General features: G+C 39.8%; 1 pseudogene; it reads right to left on the reverse strand.

Annotated features, from left to right (window-relative positions):
- Positions 1–12,166: 12,166 nt before the first annotated feature.
- On the reverse strand, positions 12,167–13,968 carry LOC122916178 (annotated as a pseudogene).
- Between the last annotated feature and the right edge of the window lie 13,336 nt (positions 13,969–27,304).

Here is a 27,304-nt window from a genome sequence, read left to right on the forward strand (position 1 = left end):
ATCCAGCATAATTTTCCTTTCCTTTATTTCTCACCCTACTGCAATAAAGGTGAAGATCTCCACATCTTTTCCTTTCTTATTCCTTGACCCCCCCCCATGACCTTACATCAGATTCTAATAAAGCTGTCTGTTTTCTGACTCGTTTGTTCTTTAAGAGACTGAACACTCAATATACCAAGGGATGAATTGATAAGGACAATTCAGTATCTCCCCCCTTGGAAAGGGGATATAATCAGCTCACTAAAAAATCTGTAACATGGAAGACTGGAACAAGAAACTCAGGAAAGTTGTCATGGAATTCAAGAGAGGGAAAGGTGAAACCAAGTATTCAGGGAAAATCACAAGTGAGTTTAAGATTATAGTGGTAACTTCTGAAATGTGTAGGATTTCAACCAGTGAGTGTTCATGAGAAGACAGTTTGCATGAACAGAATAAAATCAACAAACGTGGGGCACCTGGGTGGCTCAGTGGGTTAAGCCTCTGCCTTCAGCTCAGGTCATGATCTCAGGGTCCTAGGATCGAGCCCTGCATTGGGCTCTCTGCTGAGCAGGGAGCCTGCTTCCTTCTCTCTCTCTGCCTGCCTCTCTGCCTACTTGTGATCTCTCTGTCAAATAAATGAATAGACTCTTTTTAAAAAAAAAAATCAACAAATGGGAAGAAATTGTAACAAACAGGACATTTCAGGAAAATATACATGCACTTTGTTTGGTTGATGAATGGAGTTCCCAAAGATGAACTATGAGGAAATCTAATTTCTTCAGCTTCTGTGTAAAAGCAGCAAGCTGGAAAGATAGAATTTCACTATCTGGAGCACGCTATATAAGGTATAGGCAGAAATAAACATGTAACTCCAAGACAGAAGATTTTAGTTGTTCCTTTGTTGTTGATGTTTTGTATGTTACCACTAGTAATGGATCCTTTTGGTGACTGGAGCTCTTTGGAGTTTGGAGGAAATGTAAAGGTTTTAGAAATTGGTTTCAATTGCAGTATTGCATGAGACTTTATTGCCATCTAGATAAGCAAGATGATATAATGATAATCCATGTAAATAGTCCACCTAACTCCTAAAGATATAGCTTCTGGATATGATTAACATGAAAAATTTCCTTTCCAACTACATTTAGCACTCATTTTACAGTTTTGTTTCTTATGTCATTCCACCAATGTAACAATCCACCACACAGATTTGTGGCATTTGTTCTGTTAATTACTTCTTACCTCCTTTTCTAGGGTTGGGGCAGAGAATATACATGATGATCCCAGAGCATCTTGTAGTGTCAGAAAGCAAGGAAGTGCTTTAAAAATCAGAAGGCTAGGCATGTTATTGAGACACATAAGTCACACTGAATGAATTTTGAGTGACCAAAGTTAAGACAATTTGAGCAATAAAATAACAGCTTTGTATTATAAAACAATATAGAAATAAATATCCATGAGTCCATACTGATCTGAAAAATAACTAAACAAAATAAATTGGTGAGAAAAGACAGATTTCCTGTACAGAAGAACTCCAAGTAATTTATGTTGATACTCCCTCCTCAAGGAGGTGGAGCTTTGCCTCTCTCCCTTCAGTGAGTGCTGTGTTTAGTGACTTGCCTCCTAATAGTAGAGTATGGAAAGTGGCAAAAAGGTAACTTTACAATGAATAACCTTCAGATTCTATGGAGAAATCATGTTCATAGCATGAGCAAGTGAAATGATGTAATAAGAATGGCATTTCGGGAGGAGGAGTCAAGAAGGCGGAGAAGTAGCAGGCTGAGACTACTTCAGCTAGCAGGAGATCAGCTAGAGAGCTTATCTAAAGAGTGCAAACACCTGCAAATCCATCGGCAGATCGAAGAGAAGAAGAACAGCAATTCTAGAAACAGAAAAACAACCACTTTCTGAAAGGTAGGACTGGTGGAGAAGTGAATCTAAAGCGACGGGAAGATAGACCCCGGGGGGAGGGGCCAGCTCCCAGCAAGCGGCGGAGCAATGGAGAACAAAATTGGGACTTTTAAAAGTCTGTTCTGCTGAGGGACATCGCTCCAGAGGCTAAACCAGGGCGAAGCACACGCGGGTTCAGCGTGGCCTCAGGTCCCGCAGGGTCACAGAAGGATCGGGAGTGTCTGAGTGTCGCAGAGCTTGCGGGTATTGGAGCGAGAAAGCCGGCTGCAGAGACAGAGCCGACAGTAAGCTCGCATTTCGGGGTTACCTTGAACCGGTCGCAGGCTCGGTGAGCTCGGAACGCAGCCGGAGGTCAGGCAGACGGGAGTTACTGGGTGCTGTTCTCTGAGGGCGCACTGAGGAGTGGGGCCCCGGGCTCTTGGCCCCTCCAGGCGGGAGACCAGGAGGCCGCCATTTGTATTTCCGTCCTCCGGAACTCTACGGAAAGCGCTCAGGGAACAAAAGATCCTGAAAGCAAACCAGAGCGGATTACTCAACCCCGCCCTGGTAAGGGCGGTGCAATCCCGCCTGGGGCAAAGACACTTGAGAATCACTACACCAGGCCCCTCCCCCAGAAGATCAACAAGAAATCCAGCCAAGACCAAGTTCACCTACCAAGGAGTGCAGTTTCAATACCAAGGAGAGCAGCAGAATTCCAGAGGAGGAGAAAGCAAAGCACGGAACTCATGGCTTTCTCCTTGTGATTTTTTAGTCTTGCAGTTAAAGTAATTTTTTTCTTTTTCATTTTTTTTCTCTTCTTTTGCTAAATTTTTTTAACTTTTACCCTTTTCATTTTTAACGTTTTTTAACTAGTTTATCTATATATATATTTTTTCATACTTTTCTTTATTCGTTTTTATTTTTTTAATTCCTTTTTTTTTCTTTCTTTTTTTTGAACCTCTTTTTATCCCCTTTATCCCCGCCCACTATTTGGGATCTCTTCTGATTTGGTTAAAACATATTTTCCTGGGGTTGTTGCCACCCTTTTAGTATTTTACACCTTCATATACTCTTATCTGGACAAAATGACAAGGCGGAAAAATTCACCACAAAAAAAAGAACAAGAGGCAGTACCGAAGGCTAGGGACCTAATCAATACAGACATTGGTAATATGTCAGATCTAGAATTCAGAATGACAATTCTCATGGTTCTAGCCAGGATCGAAAAAGGCATGGAAGATATGAGAGAAACCCTCTCGGGAGATATAAAAGCCCTTTCTGGAGAAATAAAAGAACTAAAATCTAACCAAGTTGAAATCAAAAAAGCTATTAATGAGGTGCAATAAAAAATGGAGGCTCTCACTGCTAGGATAAATGAGGCAGAAGAAAGAATTAGCGATAAAGAAGACCAAATGACAGAGAATAAAGAAGCTGAGCAAAAGAGAGACAATCAGCTACTGGACCACGAGGGCAGAATTCGAGATAAGTGACACCATAAGACGAAACAACATTAGAATAATTGGGATTCCAGAAGAAGAAGAAAGAGAGAGGGGAGCAGAAGGTATACTGGAGAGAATTATTGGGGAGAATTTCCCCAATACAGCAAAGGGAACGAGCATCAAAATTCAGAAGGTGCAGAGAACGCCCCTCAAAATCAATAAGAATAGGCCCACACCACGTCACCTATTAGTAAAATTTACAAGTCTTAGTGACAAAGAGAAAATCCTGAAAGCAGCCCGGGAAAAGAAGTCTGTAACATACAACGGTAAAAATATTAGATTGGCAGCTGACTTATCCACAGAGACCTGGCAGGCCAGAAAGAGCTGGCATGATATATTCAGAGCACTAAACGAGAAAAACATGCAGCCAAGAATACTATATCCAGCTAGGCCATCATTGAAAATAGAAGGAGAGATTAAAAGCTTCCAGGACAAACAAAAACTGAAAGAATTTGCAAACACCAAACCAGCTCTACAGGAAATATTGAAAGGGGTCCTCTAAGCAAAGAGAGAGCCTACAAGTGGTAGATCAGAAAGGAACAGAAACAATATACAGTAACAGTCACCTTACAAGCAATACAATGGCATTAAATTCATATCTCTCAATAGTTACCCTGAATGTTAATGGGCTAAATGCCCCAATCAAAAGACACAGGGTATCAGAATGGATAAAAGAACAAACCCATCTATATGTTGCCTCCAAGAAACTCATTTTAAGCCCAAAGACACCTCCAGATTTAAAGTGAGGAGGTGGAAAAGAATTTACCATGCTAACAGACATCAGAAGAAAGCAGGAGTGGCAATCCTTATATCAGATCAATTAGATTTTAAGCCAAAGACTATAATAAGAGATGAGGAAGGACACTATATCATACTCAAAGGGTCTGTCCAACAAGAAGATCTAACAATTTTAAATATCTATGCCCCCAACGTGGGAGCAGCCAACTATATAAACCAATTAATAACAAAATCAAAGAAACACATCAACAATAATACAATAATAGTAGGGGACTTTAACACTCCCCTCACTGAAATGGACAGATCATCCAAGCAAAAGATCAACAAGGAAATAAAGGCCTTAAACGACACACTGTACCAGATGAACATCACAGATATTTCATCCCAAAGCAACAGATTATACATTCTACTCTAGTGCACATGGAACATTCTCCAGAATAGATCACATCCTCGGTCCTAAATCAGGACTCAACCAGTATCAAAAGATTGGGATCATTCCCTGCATATTTTCAGACCACAATGCTCTGAAGCTAGAATTCAACCACAAGAGGAAGTTTGGAAAGAACCCATATACATGGAGACTAAACAGCATCCTTCTAAAGAATGAATGGGTCAACTGGGAAATTAAAGAAGAATTGAAAAAAATCATGGAAACAAATGATAATGAAAATACAACGGTTCAAAATCTGTGGGACACAACAAAGGCAGTCCTGAGAGGAAAATATATAGCGGTGCAAGCCTTTCTCAAGAAACAAGAAAGGTCTCAGGTACACAACCTAACCCTACACCTAAAGGAGCTGGAGAAAGAACAAGAAAGAAACCCTAAGCCCAGCAGGGGAAGAGAAATCATAAAGATCAGAGCAGAAATCAATGAAATAGAAACCAAAAAAACAATAGAACAAATCAACGAAACTAGGAGCTGGTTCTTTGAAAGAATTAATAAAATTGATAAACCCCTGGCCAGACTTATCAAAAAGAAAAGAGAAAGGACCCAAATAAATAAAATCATGAATGAAAGAGGAGAGATCACAACTAACACCGAAGAAATACAAACTATTATAAGAACATACTATGAGCAACTCTACGCCAGCAAATTTGACAATCTGGAAGAAATGGATGCATTCCTAGAAACATATAAACTACCACAACTGAACCAGGAAGAAATAGAAAGCCTGAACAGACCCATAATCAGTAAGGAGATTGAAACAGTCATTAAAAATCTCCAAACAAACAAAAGCCCAGGGCCAGACGGCCTCCCGGGGGAATTCTACCAAACATTTAAAGAACTAATTCCTATTCTCCTGAAACTGTTCCAAAAAATAGAAATGGAAGGAAAACTTCCAAACTCATTTTATGAGGCCAGCATCACCTCGATCCCAAAACCAGACAAGGATCCCATAAAAAAAGAGAGCTATAGACCAATATCCTTGATGAACACAGATGCAAAAATTCTCACCAAAATACTAGCCAATAGGATTCAACAGTACATTAAAAGGATTATTCACCACGACCAAGTGGGATTTATTCCAGGGCTGCAAGGTTGGTTCAACTTCCGCAAATCAGTCAATGTGATACAACACATCAATAAAAGAAAGAACAAGAACCATATGATACTCTCAATAGATGCTGAAAAAGCATTTGACAAAGTACAGATTCCCTTCCTGATCAAAACTCTTCAAAGTGTAGGGATAGAGGGCACATACCTCAATATCATCAAAGCCATCTATGAAAAACCCACCGCAAATATCATTCTCAATGGAGAAAAACTGAAAGCTTTTCCGCTAAGGTCAGGAACACGGCAAGGATGTCCATTATCACCACTGCTATTCAACATAGTACTAGAAGTCCTAGCCTCAGCAATCAGACAACAAAAGGAAATTAAAGGCATCCAAATAGGCAAAGAAGAAGTCAAACTATCACTCTTCGCAGATGATATGATACTATATGTGGAAAACCCAAAAGACTCCACTCCAAAACTGCTAGAACTTGTACAGGAATTCAGTAAAGTGTCAGGATATAAAATCAATGCAGAAATCAGTTGCATTTTTCTACACCAACAACAAGACAGAAGAAAGAGAAATTAAGGAGTCAATCCCATTTACAATTGCACCCCAAACCATAAGATACCTAGGAATAAACCTAACCAAAGAGGCTAAGAATCTATACTCAGAAAACTATAAAGTACTCATGAAAGAAATTGAGGAAGACACAAAGAAATGGAAAAATGTTCCATGCTCCTAGATTGGAAGAATAAATATTGTGAAAATGTCTATGCTACCTAAAGCAATCTACACATTTAATGCAATTACTATCAAAGTACCATCCATCTTTTTCAAAGAAATGGAACAAATAATCCTAAAATTTATATGGAACCAGAAAAGACCTCGAATAGCCAAAGGGATATTGAAAAAGAAAGCCAAAGTTGGTGGCATCACAATTCTGGACTTCAAGCTCTATTACAAAGCTGTCATCATCAAGACAGCATGGTACTGGCACAAAAACAGACACATAGATCAATGGAACAGAATAGAGAGCCCAGAAATAGACCCTCAACTCTATGGTCAACTCATCTTCGACAAAGCAGGAAAGAATGTCCAATGGAAAAAAGACAGCCTCTTCAATAAATGGTGTTGGGAAAATTGGACAGCCACATGCAGAAAAATGAAATTGGACCATTTCCTTACACCACACACGAAAATAGACTCAAAATGGATTAAGGGCCTCAATGTGAGAAAGGAATCCATCAAAATCCTTGAGGAGAACACAGGCAGTAACCTCTTCGATATCAGCCACAGCAACTTCTTTCAAGATATGTCTCCAAAGGCAAAGGAAACAAAAGCGAAAATAAACTTTTGGGACTTCATCAAGATCAAAACCTTCTGCACAGCAAAGGAAACAGTCAACAAAACAAAGAGGCAACCCACGGAATGGGAGAAGATATTTGCAAATGACAGTACAGACAAAAGATTGATATCCAGGATCTATAAAGAACTCCTCAAACTCAACACACACAAAACAGACAATCATATCAAAAAATGGGCAGAAGATATGAACAGACACTTCTCCAATCAAGACATACAAATGGCTATCAGACACATGAAAAAATGTCCATCACCACTAGCCATCAGGGAGATTCAAATTAAAACCACATTGAGATCCCACCTTACACCAGTTAGAATGGCCAAAAATAGCAAGACAGGAAACAACATGTGTTGGAGGGGATGTGGAGAAAGGGGAACCCTCTTACACTGTTGGTGGGAAGCTGGTACACTGCAAGTTGGTGCAGCCACTTTGGAGAACAGTGTGGAGATTCCTCAAGAAATTAAAAATAGAGCTTCCCTATGACCCTGCCATTGCACTCCTGGGTATTTACTCCAAAGATACAGATGTAGTGAAAAGAAGGGCTATCTGTATCCCAATGTTTATAGCAGCAATGGCCATGGTTGCCAAACCATGAAAGAAAGAACCAAATCTGAAAGAACCAAGATGCCCTTCCACAGACGAATGGTTAAGGAAGATGTGGTCCATAGACACTATGGAGTATTATGCCTCCATCAGAAAGGATGAATACCCAACTTTTGTAGCAACATGGACGGGACTGGAAGAGATTATGCTGAGTGAAAAAAGTCAAGCAGAGAGAGTCAATTATCATATGGTTTCACTTATTTGTGGGGCATAAAAAATAGCATGGAGGACATGGGGAGATGGAGAGGAGAAGGGAGTTGAGGGGAAATTGGAAGGGGAGGTGAACCATGAGAGACTATGGACTCTGAAAAACAACCTGAGGGTTTTGAAGGGGTTGGGGGTGGGAGGTCGGGGTACCAGGTGGTGGGTATTATAGAGGGCACGGATTGCATGGAGCACTGGGTGTATTTAATGTAAAATAAATAAATAAATCTTTTTTTAAAAATCTTTAAAAAAGGGAATAATTAGCTCAGTTCATACAATGAATCAGTGATCAAGATACATTTTAACCTCACATCTACATGATTCCAAAGCTTTTGCTCTTCTCATTACTGTTGTAAAGGCAGAGTTTAAACGGAAAAACAAATGGTAGGGTTCCTGAATGAAAACTATATTCAATATTATAAAGATAATTCTAGATGCTGGGTTCATGCCTACTTTTGGAGAGGATGTCTGAGAGTACAGCCCTGATGTCTTCTTACCTCTTACCTCCCCCAAATACTTTCTTCTAAGACACAGGCTTAAGGAGACAGGGTACTTTTGATGATATTGGCAAGATATCAACAATCTCAAGGGCCCTGACCCCACTCCTACAAACAGTAATATCTCCTAGGATTTCATGGTACATTAAGACAAGTTACCTGTTGGTACCTCAAACTGCAGAATAATGAGAACCAGAAATAGCTTCATGTTTACAGACTTCCCAAGAGAAAGTGGCAGCACAATTACTTTGTCTAGTGATCTCTGTCACACAGAGTTTTTCAAGGTGAGACAAGAGCTTTTGGTGCTACCAGCATTCTGAGCTCTCATTTTAACCCACATGGGTGGACTGGAAATCAAAGTCCATACCACCTTCTTTCCCATATATGGAGGTCATAGTCACAGAAGGTTCCATTACCTTACACCTACTCTTCTTTGCTCAAGAAAAGAGCTCCCAAAAAAATAAATATAAAAAGAATAAGAGTTCCCAGAGTGCAGAAACATTGATTTCTCCACCTGGGCCATCAGCCCAATTGAATCAAGTCTGGTTGGATATGTTCTTGTTTGTGTGAATCAGTCCTAGTTTATTCCTCTCATTCCAATATCCCACCCAGCTAATGCCACCATTTACTCACAAAAGTTACCCATTTGGAAGATTATTTAAATCATGAACTAATCAAGGCAGACACATATGCACATCCAATAATAATTACATTTTTTTGAGATTTTATTTATTTATTTGAACTAGGGGGAGTTGGAGATGGAGAAGCATGCTTCCCGCTGAGCAAGGAGCCCAATGCTGGGCTTGATCCCAGGACCCCAGGATCATGACCTGAGCCGAAGGCAGACATTTAACAACTGAGCCACCCAGGTGACCCAATAATTACACTTTTTAATGTATGAAACTTCCATAAAGCCCTCTGGGAGTAAGACTGCATTTAGGTTTAGCTAGATAAACTGCTATTTTTTCAGAGTCTCCCATAAGGTCTTCCCAGTTCAGCTCAATTCTACAAATGAAGTCTTTCAAAAGATCAAATCTCTTTAGCACAGTGTTCAACTCATTATGAACTGGTCCCTGCTCACCTCTCCTAGGCATTTTACAGAACCACTTAACGTTTCTACAAATTAGTGTAGACACCTCAACCCAACTTGTTACTTCCATAACCTGTTTATTTGCACATTTAAATCCCTCTTCACAAATTTATATCATGCTCTCCCACTTATCCATTAAATTGGTCCCAGTGAGCTCCCAATTTTCCTTCAAAACTACAATCAATCATCTCCACATCTATGAAATTTCCCTTGACCCAACTAAACAGAGCTGCAAACTCCCTTCTTTGTGTCAACACTGTACCTTGTCCATATTTTTCTTGACAGTCATAATATGTCATGTTCCAATTATTTGTTCATCTGTAATAAGCTATGAGCCCCTCAAGGGCAGGCCACTGGTTTCATTCAATTTGGAGCTCTTTTGTGTGCGTGTGCGTGTGTGTTTGTGTGTGTGTTATGTTAGTTACCACTGAGTAATATTCCACGGTATATATATATATACAGTCTCCTCATTTTCAAAGTCTTTTGTGACTAAGTAATAGATTTCCCCTTGAGTAGGCTAAATTGAATAATTTGCTGCATTTTAGTCATGGCCATTAAAAAAAAATCACTCATCAACATTTGTTACTGCACATCCCACTGTGACCCACAGTCATACAAATTGCTTTTAATACCTTACTTTAAATGTGTTTCATTTCTTAGAAATAATCTCTGAATTCTAGTTAAGATATTATCTTCCCAAACTGTTGAATAGGCTGAATCCAGGCAAGAAATAGGACTATTAATACCCTCTTATAAAGACTAGAGGAGTTAAGCAAAATTCTTTTTGAATTCTCTTCATTTATGGATGTGAGGAAGCTGAATTAATATTTAATGCTAGAAAAATTAGAAACTCAGATAAACAAAAGGTGGAGAAACCACTCATAATCTTACCTCTGTTTAACATTCTGGTGTTTAGCGTTCTAAATATTTCCCTCCAAAAGAAATTTGACAACTGTATGAGAGGTAAGATAAAACAAAGTAGGCTTGTTTGCTTTTCAGTTACTCTGAAATAAAGTCTGCTAGTCAACACTCCCTGAGCACATATATAATAATACTCAAACAAAGTCTACACTCACCCTTCCAATTCAAGAAATGGGCCTACTGGCAAAACAGACATGACCAGTACAGAGGAACTACATTCAGCTGCCTTTACTAATCCAGCATTATGCCTAAATATATGTCATCAGATAGTTTCAGGAAAATAAACAATATAAGAGAAGAACTTAAATGAACAATAAGGATAAATGACCTCAAAGGAAATAAAGCTAATAATAAGGACAGAAGAGAACTATTAAAAATCATAAAATTTCGGGCACCTGGATGGCTCAGTTAGTTAGACAACTGCCTTTGGCTTGGGTCATGATCCTGGATTCCCAGGATCCAGTCCTGCATCGGGCTCCCAACTCCACGGAGAGTCTGTTTCTCCCTCTGACCTTCTCCCCTCTCATGAGCTCTCTCACTGGTTCTCTCTCAAATAAATAAATAAATAAATAATCCTTAAAATTTTTAAAATTTAAATTTAAAAATTAAAATTATAAAATTTGACTACATAAAATGCTTAACATATTAATAACAAAATGCATACAGGAGAAGGTTCAAACCAGTAGAATATTAAAAGATAATCAGTGTAAAATAAAACTTATAAATGCATTATATACTATAAGAGATTAATATCCATAATATATAAAGAATGTTTACAAGTCAGTAACAAAATGACAAATGACCTAGTAGAAAATAAGCAAACAATATCATAGAAACAAAACATGTATGCATCTCTTGCAGAAGGTTGATATAATTTAGAAATACATTATTCATTTTAAGAGTCTGTTTTTAATCCATAAATTATCTCACAAAATAAATTCATTTGGGTAAGATTGTGGGACCCAAGTAGGTTGCAATTTGCTATATATTTGCTCCTTCTCATTCCACTGTACTCTTGAGACCTTACTAGCAATGTGTCATATTTTATGAAATGTGCATTTGGATCTTTTATGTGTGTGTTTGGACAATAATTGTAAAACCCTATACAAAAAACATATCAACGTCTCATGTGATAATTAATATTGGCTCATAAACAATATTTTCTTAAATACTAAAGATATAAGTGCTTTAAGTAGCTTTAAATATGCCACTTAACTATTTTTCTCCTTTTTTCTCTGGAACTACTAAAAGATTAAGATATTTGAAATAAATAATGTTACAGTTTTTCTCTCCCTGCTGCAGTGTGTTTCAGATCATTTTATAAAATCAAAATGAATCTGGGGCACCTGGATGGCTCAGTGGGTTAAGCCTCTGCCATCGGCTCAGGTCATGATCTCAGAGTACTGGGATTGAGCCCCGCATAGGGCTCTCTGCTCAGCAGGGAGCCTGCTTCCCTTTCTCTCTCTGCCTGCGTCTGCCTACTTGTGATCTCTCTCTGTGTGTCAAATAAATAAATAAAATCTTTTTTAAATTTTTTTTTAATTTATTCGACCGACAGAGATCACAAGTAGGCAGAGAGGCAGGCAGAGAGAGAGGAAGGAAAGCAGGCTCCCTGCTGAGCAGAGAGCCTGATGCGGGTCTCAATCCCAGGATTCTGGGATCATGACCTGAGCTGAAAGCAGAGGCTTTAACCCACTGAGCCACCCAGGCGCCCCAAATAAATAAAATCTTTTTAAAAAATCAAAATGAATCTGAAGTTTTATTTGTTTTGTTTTTGTTTGAGCCATGCAGAGTTTTGTTAGGGGTGTAGATAAAACTCTAAGGTTGAACATGTGGTACAAATAAGAACATGTGTTATCTGGGGCTTGAAGTCTTACACCTAAATTTCACAGTGCTTTAAGATTCTCAGAAGGGAACCCATATATTCCCATGTGCATCTGGTGCTTTGGTATAAGGAATGTTCCAAATCCATGGCCGATCTTTTCTTCCATACAGTTCTGGAGCCAGGTCATATGGCACAGGAAAGGCGGCCACTGGCTCCTTGCTCCCTGAGAAGAATTTCTGTTTTACTTTGAAGCTGTCCAGGCCAAATGCTGATGGCAGGAAAAGGACCCCAAGCTCATAGGAATGGATCATCAGCTGGGTGCTGTTCTTCTCTAATGCTCCCCCGGTGGCCTTGGACAGATTGGTCCTTGTGACAAGGAACCAAGCAATTTGAAGCCTGGAGAAGGTCTCATATATGTTTTAATATGTGGCATAGCATTGCTGTGGCCAAATAAGTCAGCCAACCATTTGTGAAAATAGGAAGGGAGCCAATTCTGTTTTTCAGCTGTCTGGATGTTATAGGGAAGAGACATCCCAGCTGGATATCCTTCTAAGTTGGTTCACACATTTTCCACAAAAGGATAGATCAGGTGAAGAGGAATGGCACTTTTCCCTGGGGTCCTGCTTTCCTTCCCCAGCTTCAGAAGGCCTTCTTTAAACTCAGAACACAGCCATTTTGAATCATCAGCTCCCACAGACCCAATGCTTGAAAACTAACTTACTATCAACAAATAATCTCCTTTAGACATGGATGAGGCATGCTCTTTCAGAAGCTTTCTAAGCCTAAAATGTCCCCAATTATCTTTCTGACTTCCTTGAAAGCATCCTGCAGTTGATCCAATAAGATAAACATTGGTTTCAGAGAGACCATGCTTGTGGATGGTATTTATCCACTCCTTGAGTGAAGGAGCATTATAAGCCATCAAGTAGCTGATGATACCAACTTTAAAATGTGTTCTGATTCTCCAGATCTGTGGGTTTCATGGATAATTCATGGGTATAAGGGTTTTCTGGTGCCAGTTAGCATGGATAAGGTTGGAGGTGTGTATGACAACCCAGAGGCCTTCTTCATACAGTAGTAACATCATTTTCCTGCAAGAGGGAAATGTTTTCGTAAGGCCTGGCCTAGATATGTAAGTGAGCCTTAGCTTCTCATTTATCTCCATGCACAAGCAGGATTGGTTTCTGAACTCTGGTGGATGCTGTTTTATGAGCCTGCCCATATCAAAGCAGTAGTTAAACCGAGCTGAAGATACAAGTGCCCCAAACAGAGGAGATAGAATATCCTTGATGTGGAGGGCTCCAGAGTTATAACTTGGCTTAATTCCGGAGACTCTAGTGAGGTAAATTGGGAGTCCCTTTATCCTACATGTCCCAAATGTCTTGGCCTTGCCCTGAGGTTTCATACTCCTCTTTCTCCTCTTTTAATACATGGTGGGCAGGAGGACTGTGATTTCTAGTTCTTTGGACAGCACTGTCTTTGGAAGAAGAGATGCTGCTCTCCTCTTTGACCACTATGTTTTTAGCCTGCTTCTGCTGTGTTCCTGGTTGCAGCTCATTGTCGCTGCTAGAGAGACACCAACCTAGATCTTCCTGGGAACTACTCTTCTTTTGAGAGGTGAAAACTTCTTCACATTTGGAGAGGTGAAACTTGTGAATCTGTGTTGCTGAACTTCACAAGTATTGATTTTCTTCTATGGGCAGCTTTCCTAGCCTCAGAACAGGTGTATCTTGGTTCATTTCCTACTCCCTGCCCAGCATGGGGGAGGGGAGAAGTAGATGACTTGTCTAGTTTTGGCTTTTCCTCCTCACTTTCATCACTATTGGATATTGTCCACTTCCCATAATCACCTTCCTGAGACATATTTTTAAAACTTTCAGAGCTTGGGGCGCCTGGGTGGCTCAGTGGGTTAAAGCCCCTGCTTTCGGCTCAGGTCATGATCCCAGTGTCCTGGGATTGAGCCCTACATCAGGCTCTCTGCTCAGTGGGGAGCCTGCTTCCTCCTCTCTCTCTGCCTGCCTCTCTGCCTACTTGTGATCTTTGCCTGTCAAATAAACAAATAAAATCTTTAAAATTTTTTTTAAAAAATAAAACTTGCAGAGCTGGTAACAGCTGAATTCGCACCTGAAATTCTGGCAACACACAGGTCTGTTTTTGTTATTTTTTGATAGTTAAATAGTACCATGAAATGTGAATCTACAATAGAAGAGATATCACCTGTGACTTTGATGCAGCATTCCATAGCATGTCAAAATGAGAATTTTCTCCAGGTGAGGCGTGTGTGTTTGTGTGTGTGTGTGTGTGTGTGTGTGTGTAGGGCTACCCATGTCTGTCTGATTCTTCTAGTCTTTTATTGATGAAAACTGTCAGGTCAGAGGAACATAAGATAAAAGAAAAAGATCATATGTTAGTAATGAGAAATAAATGGTAATTGATAATTAGGGACATTAGTCCTGATGATGATTTTTTAGATATGACACAAAAAGCACAAGTAACAAAAGCAAAAACAAACAAGTGGAACTACATCACACTAAAAAGCTTCTGCACAGCAAAAGTAACAATTAACAAAATGAAAAGGGATCCTATGGAATTGGAGAAAATGTTTGCAAACCAGATACCCGATAAGGAATTTCACCCAAAATATATGAAGAACTCCTACAACTCAACAACAACAACAAAATCTGACAAAATCTGACTAACAAATAGGTAGAAGAAATAGACATTTTTCCAAAGAACGCACCCAAATGGTCAACAGGTACATAAAAAAGATATTCAATGTCTCTAAACATTAGGAAAATACACACACACACACACACAAAAAACCCAAACCCACACTGATGTATCACCTCATATCTGTTGGAATGGCTATCAACAAAAAGATAAGAGATGACAAGTATTAGTGAGGATTTGGAGAAAAGGGGGTCTTTAAAAATTGTTGGTAGAAATGTAACTTGGTTCAGTTGCTATGGAAAACATTATGAAGGTCCATCAAATAAGTAAAAATAAAACTACCATATGATTCAGCAATACCACTTCTGGGTTCATACCTAAAGGAAATGAAAATAGGATATAAAGAGAGAGGTGGCCTACAGTTTTCTGTTCCTGTAGTGTCCTTATCTGGTTTTGGTATCAGGATAATACTAGCCTCATAGAATGAGTTTGAAAGAGTTCCTTCTTCTGTTTTTTGGAATAGTTTGAGAAGGATAGATATTAATTCTTCATTGAACGTTTGGTAGAATCTACCAGTATAGCCATTTGGTCCTGAAATTTTATAATACGTATTTTACAAATACGTTTGTATTTGTAAAAAACAAATACAAACACTAATTTGAAAAGATATATGCATCTCCATGTTCATTGCAGCATTATTCACAACAGACAAGATATGGAAACAACCTAAGTGTCCAATGATGAGTAAATGGATAAAGAAATGGATAAAGTAATTGTAAATGGATAAAGAATTGTGCATATATATATACACACACACACACACACACACACACACACACATATACACAGTGGAATATTATTCAGCCATAAAAAGGAATGAAATATTGCCATTCATGACAACACGAATGGACCTTGAGGGCATTATGCTAAATGAGGTAAGTCAGACAGAGAAAGATAAATACCATATGATCTCTCTTACATGTGGACTCTTTAAAAAAAAAAAAACCTCACAGATACAGATTGGTGGATGCCAGAGTAAAGGTGTGAGAGGTGGAAGAAATGGGTGAGGATGGTCAAAGATAAAAAGAAAAAGAAAAAAATACAACATATAACTGACCACGATCACCACCAACAAAAAAGACCAGAGGTTTAAAAGATGAAAAGATAGGGCCATGCCAAAAGCTATAAAAATATGGGGCTCCCATTCCAGTCTGGGGGTCTCATGGAATAAGGTCAAAGAAAGCTCCCCAATGAATATGCATATATATATAAATAGGCCTCAAAGGATGCATTAGATAGTTTTTCCATAATGAAAACAGCTTTATTCCATATGAAGGGATAAAGAAGATGTGTTATATGTATACACACAATGGAATATTATTTAGTCATGAAAAGAAGGAAATCCTGCTATTTCTGACGATGTAAATGGACCTTGAAAGCATTACACTAAGTGAGAAAATTCCAATAGAGGGAGAAAACTACTGCATGGTATCACTAAAAAAAGCCAAAGCCAAACTTGTAGAAACAGAGAGTAGAATGGTGATTACCTGGGACTGTGTGTGAGAGAAATGGATCGATAAATAAATCCTGGTGATCTACAACACAGCATATGGGACGCCTGGGTGGCTCAGTTGGTTGGGCAGCTGCCTTCAGCCCAGGTCATGATCTCAGCGTCCTGGGATCGAGTCCCACATCGGGCTCCTTGCTCGGCAGGGAGCCTGCTTCTCCCTCTGCCTCTGCCTGCCTCTCTGTCTGCCTGTGCTCGCTCTCTCTCCCTCTCTCTCTGACAAATAAATAAATAAAATCTTAAAAAAAAATTTAGAAGAGAATACTGTATTATATACTTCAAAATTGCTGAGATTAAATCTTAATAAATGAATCTGGGTAAAGGATATGGGTATTTTGCAGTATTTTTTTTCTGTAAGTTTGAAATTGTTTTATTATAGGGGCATCTGGGTGGCTCAGTTGGTTAAGCATCTGCCTTCGGCTCAAGTCATGATCCCAGAGTCCTGGAATCGAATCCCTCTTTGGGTTCCCTGCTTCATGAAGAGTCTGTTTCTCCCTCCCTCTATCCCTTCCCCCACCACATGCACGAATGCAAGCACACTCTCTCTCAAATAAACCAATAAATAATTTTTAAAAAGAAATTGTTTTATAAAAAATTAAAAATGTAAAAAAAGAGCCAAAAAATGGCAATTATAGGACATGACAGAGGTGTTTGCTAACAGTACAGCAGTAATCATATTACAGTACATAAATGTACAATTTAAACTTATACAGTGTCACTGTACACCTTAAACTGATACAATATCAACTGCACGTCAATAAAAAATAATAATTTTTAAATGTACTAAATGTTTCTCTTTCTAAAGGCCTTAAAAGATGTGTAGAAGTCTATACAACCAACTTTTAATCTCAGTGTCTTCTGAAGAGGGGGATGAGAAGGGTTTCAGGGATAAACTAAACAGATCACTGGTCTGTGAATCAGCGAGGACTCAAATTCTCGACCTTGCTGGATGATCCCTGGGTAATTCCCTTTTCTTTCTTTAGCTTCACTCTTCCTATCTGTAACATATAAATGTTGGACTTAGATGTCCACCAAAGTCCTTGTATTCTAAGCCAGGAGTTCAATTTATCCCCAGGGATGAAAATTTCCCTTTGTCCTTTTAGGAAAGACCTACTCTATAATTTGGGGGTACATGAGATAATTGGGAGGGGAGGTTGTGTCCACACCCACATACAATGGTAACTGGAACAGATTCCTAGATGTTTCATCCTCTGCTATTTCCTCCACTAACCACCTCCAAACCCTCCACACCCATCCCCCATTCCCCAGCTCCACTTTCTGTTCTCAGCTTCATTCTCCATTGTCTCCTACCCGTTCCTATGGAACTCTCTTCCCTGGCCTCCCTGTCACCCATCATGTACTCCAACAGCCAGAGTGATTCTTTTTTTTATAGTTTTATATATAATCCACTTTGTTTCTAAAGTGGCAAAGTTCTATATGATTTTATACAGAAACTAAACTGATCTAGAAGTATATAACTAGAAAAGTGAAGGCCACAAACATTGCCCATAGCACTTAAGAAAATAAGATAAAGACACAGATGTCGTGAAAAGAAGGGCCATCTGTACCCCAATGTTTATAGCAGCAATGGCCACGGTCGCCAAACTATGGAAAGAACCAAGATGCCCTTCAACGGATGAATGGATAAGGAAGATGTGGTCCATATACACTATGGAGTATTATGCCTCCATCAGAAAGGATGAATACCCAACTTTTGTAGCAACATGGATGGGACTGGAAGAGATTATGCTGAGTGAAATAAGTCAAGCAGAGAGAGTCAATTATCATATGGTTTCACTTATTTGTGGAGCATAACAAATAGCATGGAGGACAAGGGGCGTTAGAGAGGAGAAGGGAGTTGGGGGAAATTGGAAGGGGAGGTGAACCATGAGAGACTATGGACTCTGAAAAACAGTCTGAGGGGTTTGAAGTGGCAGGGGGGGTGGGAGGTTGGGGTACCAGGTGGTGGGTATTATAGAGGGCACAGCTTGCATGGAGCACTGGGTGTGGTGAAAAAATAATGAATAATGTTTTTCTGAAAATAAATAAATTGGAAAAAAAATAAAAATAAAAAATAAAAGAAAATAAGATCTACAGTAAAAAGGAGACTGGGACTCCCCCTACAAGAAACACCAGTAAAACATCCTGTCACTCCTCCAGAGGGTGCTCTAGGACAGTCAATGTGCTCCCTGATGTGATAATAGGTTATGGTAAAGCATTATGTTCCTGAAGAATGCATTATACCAATCTTTTTTTTTTTTTCATTAATCTTTTTAAAAATTATGTTATGTTAGTCACCATACAGCACATCATTAGTTTTTGATATAGTGTTCCACGGTTCATTGCTTAAAACACCCAGTGCTCCATGCTATCCCTGCCCTCCTTAATAACCATCACCAGGTGAGCCTGGTGATGGGCATTACATAATTCTATTACCAAGTACAAGAGTCCCTGATGATCTATCCTAACAAGCCGTATTATGCTGTGCAGCAGCACAGGGACTGGGTTCCCATTAGCTACACTGCAGAAAGGCACTGCCATAATTCACACACATCAGTAAGCCCCGATCATTTAACAACTTCATATACCTTCTTTATGTTTCTCATAAACAGATCAATGAGATCCAGCCTGTTGGTGCCAAAGTATGGAAACACAAGGAAGTCATAGGAATGACTTAAAAGTCTTCTTTTACTTTTTTTTAAGATTTTATTTATTTATTTGACAGAGACACAGCAAGAGAGGGAATACAAGCAGGGGGAATGGTAGAGAGAGAGGCAGGCTTCCCGCTGAGCAGGGAGCCCGACACAGGGCTCGATCCCAGGAAGCTGGGATCATGACCCGAGCCAAAGGCAGAGGCTCAACCCACTGAGCTACCCAGGCACCCTTTAAAAGTCTTCTTAAAGTCTTAATTCTTAAAAGCCTATACAGATGTAGTGAAAAGAAGGACCATCTGTACCCCAATGTTTATAGCAGCAATGGCCACAGTCGCCAAACTGTGGAAAGAACCAAGATGCCCTTCAACGGATGAGTGGATAAGGAAGATGTGGTCCATATACACTATGGAGTATTATGCCTCCATCAGAAAGGACGAATACCCAACTTTTGTAGCAACATGGACGGGACTGGAAGAGATTATGCTGAGTGAAATAAGTCAAGCAGAGAGAGTCAATTATCATATGGTTTCACTTATTTGTGGAGCATAACAAATAGCATGGAGGACATGGGGAGTTAGAGAGAAGGGGGTTGGGGTAAATTGGAAGGGGAGGTGAATCATGAGAGACTATGGACTCTGAAAAACAATCTGAGGGGTTTGAAGTGGCGGGGGGGGGGTCGGGGTACCAGGTGGTGGGTATTATAGAGGGCATGGACTGATGGAGCACTGGGTGTGGTGAAAAAATAATGATACTGTTATGCTGAAAATAAGTAAATGGAAAAAAAAAAAGCCTATTCCTGAAAGTGACACCAATCATTTCTCCTCACATTCCATTGGTAAGAACAAATCACATGACCACACTTAGATGCAGGGGTATGGGACTTTGGCAACATTTCCCAAGTGACAATTATATACTATCGAAGGGGAGGATGCATTTCAGGGGAAAGCTGGTCAGAGTCGCCACAGGTATGGCAGAGGGCTAAAAGATACAGAGAGCTACAGAAGAGTTGAAAGATGAGGAGCAGCTAAAAGAAAGTGTCACACATCTATTAGAGAAGGGCATAGACATCAGATGATATATAAGAGTCAACACTCTTCTTGTTTCACAAATAATAATCACCAAAAAGAAAGCACAACTCTTGTTATATATCCAAGCATTCAACAAGAAAAAGCATTTTTATACCAAAGTAATTCAAAAGTCTAAATGCATTTTTCTTCAAGAGTCTAAATTTAAAAAGAATTATGTGGCTAAGTAATCAAGACTCCATCTAGTCTGGGATTCCACAAAATGCCAAAGTATTGTACTAAAATGGTATGTTTTGTTTATATTTGCTATTACAATGCAAAAAAAAATTGTTCCTTGTCCCAAAACAAAACAAAAAAAAAGAACTTGAAAAGCATTCAACATGCTTTTGCTGCTATTATGTAGTCTTAGAAATCTATCTTGTTTCTGACACTTACACCATTTTCTCCTCTGGGGATTTAGAAGAGCACATACTTTGCATCCACTCCACAATTACATGTGCATATTTTCAGTAGCATGCATGCTTCACAGGGAGCTTAGGGGAACTCTCTCCTAAAGCTTTGCTCTCTGGACCATGCAGAAGTATAGGTATGCAAGTGGTTGCCGATCATGCTGTGCCCTGGGGTGAAGACCCACTAGTATAACTAGGAGAGATAAGACACAGGTACAAAGAGTTTGGGATCTGTCTGCCCAGACAGAGGGGTTATCAGAGGCCCCCTGAAGATTCCATTGTACTTCCCACTCGGGACTACCTCGATCCCTGAAATCACCCTACTCATGTGACCTAGATGAAGGAACTGATCTTGCTAAGCTCTCCTTCTTAAGGTCTTTTATCTTCTAGTCTCTTCTAGTCCCTTAACCTGTCTGTCCTGCCCAGTTCTTTATTCTTCATCTTATTTCATGGGAGAATAACTCTGTTAGGCCTCTAACAATAACAACAGGAGAGAAGAAAGGAATAAAAGGCGGCTGCGTGGCATCAAGCAGTAGTGAGCAAATATTCTGTGGACACCAACCATGTGCAGACTGCTACTTAAGTTATCACACTTAAAACCTGTAACACTTTGAGTTTGATGTCATTGCCAGCACTTTTTAATTGAGGAAAGTGAGGCTCAGAGGTTTGGTATGACTTTTCCAGGGTCTCATTAATGCATCAGCAGTGCAAGCTGAATGAAATCCATTCTGCCTAACTCTACTTTCTGTAATCACACCCAGAAACATCTTTAGCTCCCTGATTTTGTTATTATAGAAAACTTCTTGAATTCATCAAGATGTGTATTCCCTTGACCCAAATAAATTCCATGCATCGATCAGACTTTTCCTTCTTCACTTTTCTTTATCATTGTCCATTCCATGATTCCTCACTTCAATTGCTTTCTTGCCAACATCTTAAGAATCCAAACACTATTATTTTCTGCACCTATCTGTAAGGAAAAAATTCAACCCCAGATCCTTTTTTTTTTAAGATTTTTTATTTATTCTTTTGAGAAAAACAGAACAAGCAAGAGCACAGCATGGGGGGAGGGGAATAGGGAGAGGGAGAAGCAATCTGAGACTAAGCAGGGAGCCCAGCATGGGGCTCCATCCTACAACCCTGGGATCATGACCCAAGCAGAAAGCAGACACTTAACCAACTGAGCCACTCAGGCACCCCAACCCTAGATCATTTTAAGTATTTGCTTTCTTCACCACCAAACAAACAAACAAACACAAATCCCAACCCTGATAAGAATGCTGGAGAAAATCACAAAGCTGTACAGATTAACAATATCTGAATTTGTCACTTTCAATATTTACACAGCACTCAGCAGCAGCCATTTGACTGCTATTCAAGAGAAGGCTTGATGAAAGTAAAAGTAATATCTGGTTTTGCTCATTATTTCAAACCATTTTAAATGTAAACTCCATGATGTTGGGAACTACCTGTGGTACATACTGCCAGCCCCTAAGACATGATATATGCTTAATAAGTATCTAATGAAGACATTAAATGAAAAAGAGCCTCAAGTGGTTAACAACAGTCCAGGATTTAAACAACCTTGCATTGGAAGTTACAATTAAGCAGAGACTTGAGAGAGAAGGAGGAGTTCGCTCAGGAGAGGAGATGGAAAGCGTAGTATTAAAGGGAAATTGAAAGGCATTCCTAAGATCCCTCCTTCCTACTTTACACACAGTGTTCTAAATAGTCTCTCTATTCAAAGCTCTTCTATTCTCTCCATCCCCATTGTCACTCTTATGAACATACTCAGATTCAGTCTCTACCTTGCAACCAAATGCACTTCTGCTGTTGAAGTAAGCAAGATGGTAGAGTAGGAGGCTCCTGGATCAAGTCCTCCTCACAGAAATACAAATGAACAAATGTCCACAAACAAGACACCTTTTGAAAATCCCAGAACTTGGGAGTGTGGCTGAAGCATGTCCTTTGAAGCACAAAAAAATAAGAAAATCTACTTTAGAAAGATAAGAGAAGCAGGTTCACTTTGACCATATAACCCCTCCCCAGGCCAACAGAATGCCACACCAAGAGTGATCTTCTGGGCCTATGATTTCTCCAGTGGAGAAAAGAGGACCAGAAGCAGACATTCAGCCTCTCCAGCATTTCGGGGTCACTCCCTGGAAGCCTACTTCTAAATCTTGGAGAATACTGGGACAATTGAAAGACTAGGTACCTGCTTGATCATGGTACACAGTCAGGGACCTTGCCCAACCCAAAGAACAGCTAGTGACTCCACTGAACCAGAGAGAAAAGCCATCATTCCCAACCAACCACAGAGCACAACGTGCAGCCCTGCCCAATTGCAGGCCACAGCCAGTAGCCCCAGCCAACTATGAAGCACAGCCTGCAACTTCACTTAAAACATAAAGTGAAATTAAGTTCACTTAACATAAAATCCAGCTAGAAGCACCATTTCACAAAGTACAAATTGCAACTAGAGAACCCAGCCAGTGGGTGGGAGCCCAGCCAGCAGCATTACCAAAGCTCACAGCACAAGCAGAAGCTCCATCCAACCAGAGACCCTATAGCAAGCCCCACCTGCCAGTGAAAGTATGAGCTAACCCATCCAGAACCCAGGGCTGAACTGAGTCTTGAAGGTCTTTCCATCCAAACCGAACCTGTATAGACTAAAAGAGATGACAGCCTCCTCAGATGCATAGACACCAATACAAGGATACAAGATCACAAAGAATCAGGGAAACATGACACCCCTAAGAAAACTAAGATTCCAATGACTGATCCTTAAAAATAGTGATACGTGAACTGACTGACAAAGGATTCAGAATAATCCTCTTACAGAAGTTCAGTGAACTACAAGAAAACATAGACAACTAAACAAAACTAGGAAAACAATACTTAAAATAAGTTTTTAAAAATCACTTTTAAAAAATTCCTAGAGGCACCTGAGTGGTTCAGATGGTTAAGCGTCCAGCTCTTGATTTCAGCTCAGGCAATGATCTGTGAGTTGTGAGATCAAGCTCAGCATCAGACTCCCACACCAGGTGTGGAACGTGCTTAAGATTCTCTCTCTCCCTCTCTCCCTTTGCCACTCCCCACTCCAAAACACCCTAGAGTGAAGTATTTCATGACTGACCAAAGGCACGATCCATGGCTAAGTAATTGATAAAGAAAACTTCATTAAAATTAAAAACTTCTTCCCTGCAAAAGATAATGTCAGGAACATGAGAAAACAAGCCACATATTGGGGAAAAATATTTCCAAAAGACACATCTGATAAAGAACTGTTATCCAAAATATACAAAGAATTATTAAAACTAAATAATTAAAAAATAAACGACTCAAGTAAAAAAATGGGCAAAGACTTTAGCAGACATTTCAACAAAGAAGATACACAGATGACAAATAAGCATGTGAAAAGATGTTACACATTGTCAGGGAAATACAAGTTAAAACAACAGCGAGATATCATTACACACCTATTAGAATGGCCAAAATCCGAACACGGACAACACCAAATACTAATGAGGATGTGGAACAAAAGGAAACCTCATTCATTACTGGTGGGGATGCAAAATGGCACAGCCAATTTGAAAGACAGCTTGGTGGTTTCTCGCGAATTTAAACATACTCTTACTTATGATTCAGCAATTGTGCTTCCTCACAAAGGTATCCCCCACTTCCCCAAAGTTCAGTTATACCACTTAACTTGTACAAAAGACTTCTGATTGAATCATCAAACTAAAAAGCTCCTACTCAAAAAAGGAAACAATCAGTGGAGTGAAAAGGCAATCTATGGAATAGGAGTAAATATTTGCGAACCATGTCATCGGATAAGAACAGTATCCATTAGGGACACCTGGGTGGCTCAGTTGGTTGGACGACTGCCTTCGGCTCAGGGCGTGATCCTGGAGTCCCGGGATCGAGTCCCACATCGGGCTCCCAGCTCCAATGGGGAGTCTGCTTCGCTCTCTGACCTTCTCCTCGCTCATGCTCTCTCTCACTGTCTCTCTCGCTCAAATAAATAAATAAAATCTTTAAAAAATAAAAAAAAAAAGAACAGTATCCATTAATACTGTTTCTACTAGGGCCGCCTGGGTGGCTCAGTGGGTGGCTCAGTGGGTTAAGTCTCTGCCTTTGGCTCAGGTCATGGTCTCGGGGTCCTGGGATCAAGCCCCGCATTGGGCTCTCTGCTCAGCAGGGAGCCTACTTCCTCCTCTCTCTGCCTGCCTCTCTGCCTACTTGGGATCTCTCTCTGTCAAATAAACAAATAAAATCTTAAAAAAAAAATACTGTTTCCACTAACCAAAAGAAATCTTTTTTTTTAGGTGTTTTTTTTTCCAATTTATTTATTTTCAGAAAAACAGTATTCATTATTTTTTCACCACACCCAGTGCTCCATGCAAGCTGTGCCCTCTATGATACCCACCACCTGGTACCCCAACCTCCCACCCCCCCCCGCCACTTCAAACCCCTCAGATTGTTTTTCAGAGTCCATAGTCTCTCATGGTTCACCTCCCCTTCCAATTTACCCAAAAGCACATACCCTCCCCAATGTCCATAACCCTACCCCCCTTCTTCCAACCCCCCTCCCCACAGCAACCCACAGTTTGTTTCGTGAGATTAAGAGTCACTTATGGTTTGTCTCCCTCCCTATCCCATCTTGTTTCATGGATTCTTCTCCTACCCACTTAAGCCCCATGTTGCATCACCACTTCCTCATATCAGGGAGATCATATGATAGTTGTCTTTCTCCGCTTGACTTATTTCGCTAAGCATGATACGCTCTAGTTCCATCCATGTTGTTGCAAATGGCAAGATTTCATTTCTTTTGATGGCTGCATAGTATTCCATTGTGTATATATACCATATCTTCTTTATCCATTCATCAGTTGATGGACATCTAGGTTCTTTCCATAGTTTGGCTATTGTGGACATTGCTGCTATAAACATTCGGGTGCACGTGCCTCTTTGGATCACTACGTTTGTATCTTTAGGGTAAATTCCCAGTAGTGCAATTGCTGGGTCATAGGGCAGTTCTATTTTCAACATTTTGAGGAACCTCCATGCTGTTTTCCAGAGTGGTTGCACCAGCTTGCATTCCCACCAACAGTGTAGGAGGGTTCCCCTTTCTCCGCATCCTCGCCAGCATCTGTCATTTCCTGACTTGTTGATTTTAGCCATTCTGACTGGTGTGAGGTGATATCTCATTGTGGTTTTGATTTGTACCAAAAGAAATCTTAAGAGAATTCTTACTTTTACAAAAAAAGGCAAAAAAGTGAAAATAGCTTTCAGCATTTGTTTTGCAGCAAGCTGTTAGAGAGGCGGCATGCACCCTGAGCAACGATGGCAATGCTGCCAAGCCCCTTCTCCCACATCTACAGTCAGCCTCTCAGCATCTCAGCATCAAGCTGCCAGAGCTTTAAACTGGATCCGTGAGCATCTGTGCTTTACCTCGATTTCTTCTGTGCATTCATTGACAAGACGTGTCTAAAGATCTCAGAAACGCCTAAGAAAGGTTACTTCTAAGGTCTGGGAACACCCTCAAATTTTTCCATATAAATTAATGATATTTGGGGCGACTGGGTGGCTCAGGGGCTTAAAGCCTCTGCCTTCAGCTCAGGTCATGATCTCAAGGTCCTGGGATGGAGCTCCGCATTGAGCTCTGCTCAGCAGGGAGCCTACTTCCTCCTCTCTCTCTGCCTGCCTCTCCGCCTACTTGGAATCTCTCTGTGTCAAATAAATAAACAAAATCCTTAAAAAAAAATTAATGATAACTATCTCTTCACTTTACACCATTTCATCTCACAAAAGGTTTCATAGAAATGCTCCAGTTTTGGAGACTAGGGGAAAACTGTGTTTACCTAAAGGAATTGAAAACTTATGCCCACACAAAAACCTGCATGTGGAAGTTTAAAGCAGCTTTGTTCATAATTGTGAATAAATGTGAATAAATGTGGAAACAACCAAGATATACTTTAGAAGGTAAAGGGATAACAACTGTGATATATCCTGACAATGGAATAGTATTCTGTGCCAAAAAGAAATGAGCTATTAAGCCATGAGCAGATACAGAAGAAACTTACATGCATATGACTCAGTGAAAGAAGCCAATTTCAGAAAGATACAAACTGCATGATTACAACTGTATGACATTTGTTAAAAGGAAAAACTATGGAAACAAAAAGATTAGTGCTGTAGGGATTGGGATGGGGGGACAGATGAGTAGGTGGAGCATAGTTAAGTATTTAAGGCAGTAAAACTATTCTATGATACTAGAATGATGAATCCATGTCAATACATTTGCCTAAACTCATAGAAAATATAACACCAAGAATAAACTGTAATGTAAACTATGGACTTTTGGTGATTATTATATACTAACTGTAGCAATTAAAGCACTCTGTCAGAGTTTGTTGATAATGATGGAGACTATGCACGTGCAGGGGCAGGGAGTATATGACAGATCTCCCCACCCCCAATAATTTTGCAATGAACCTAAAATTTAATTTAAAAAAATAAAGTCTTAGGGTCCCTGGATGTTTCAATTGGTTAAATATCCAGCTCTTGATTTCGGCTCAGGTCATGATCTACAGGTCAGGAGATCAAGCCCCACATCAGGCGCCATACTCAGCATGAGTCTGCTTGAGATTCTTTCTTCCTCTCCCACTGCCCCTTCTGCTCATCCTCTATTTCTCAAATGAATAAATGAATTAATGAATTAATGAATAAATATATAAATCTTTAAAAAAAAAAAAAAAAAGAAGGATAAGAGTGGAGAGGAGCAAACAATTGCCAAAATACCAAACTAAAAAGCTCCTACTCAAGGAAACA

The sequence above is a fragment of the Neovison vison genome, chromosome 8 (assembly GCF_020171115.1).
Source record: "Neovison vison isolate M4711 chromosome 8, ASM_NN_V1, whole genome shotgun sequence".
Classification (NCBI taxonomy): Eukaryota; Metazoa; Chordata; class Mammalia; order Carnivora; family Mustelidae; genus Neogale; species Neogale vison.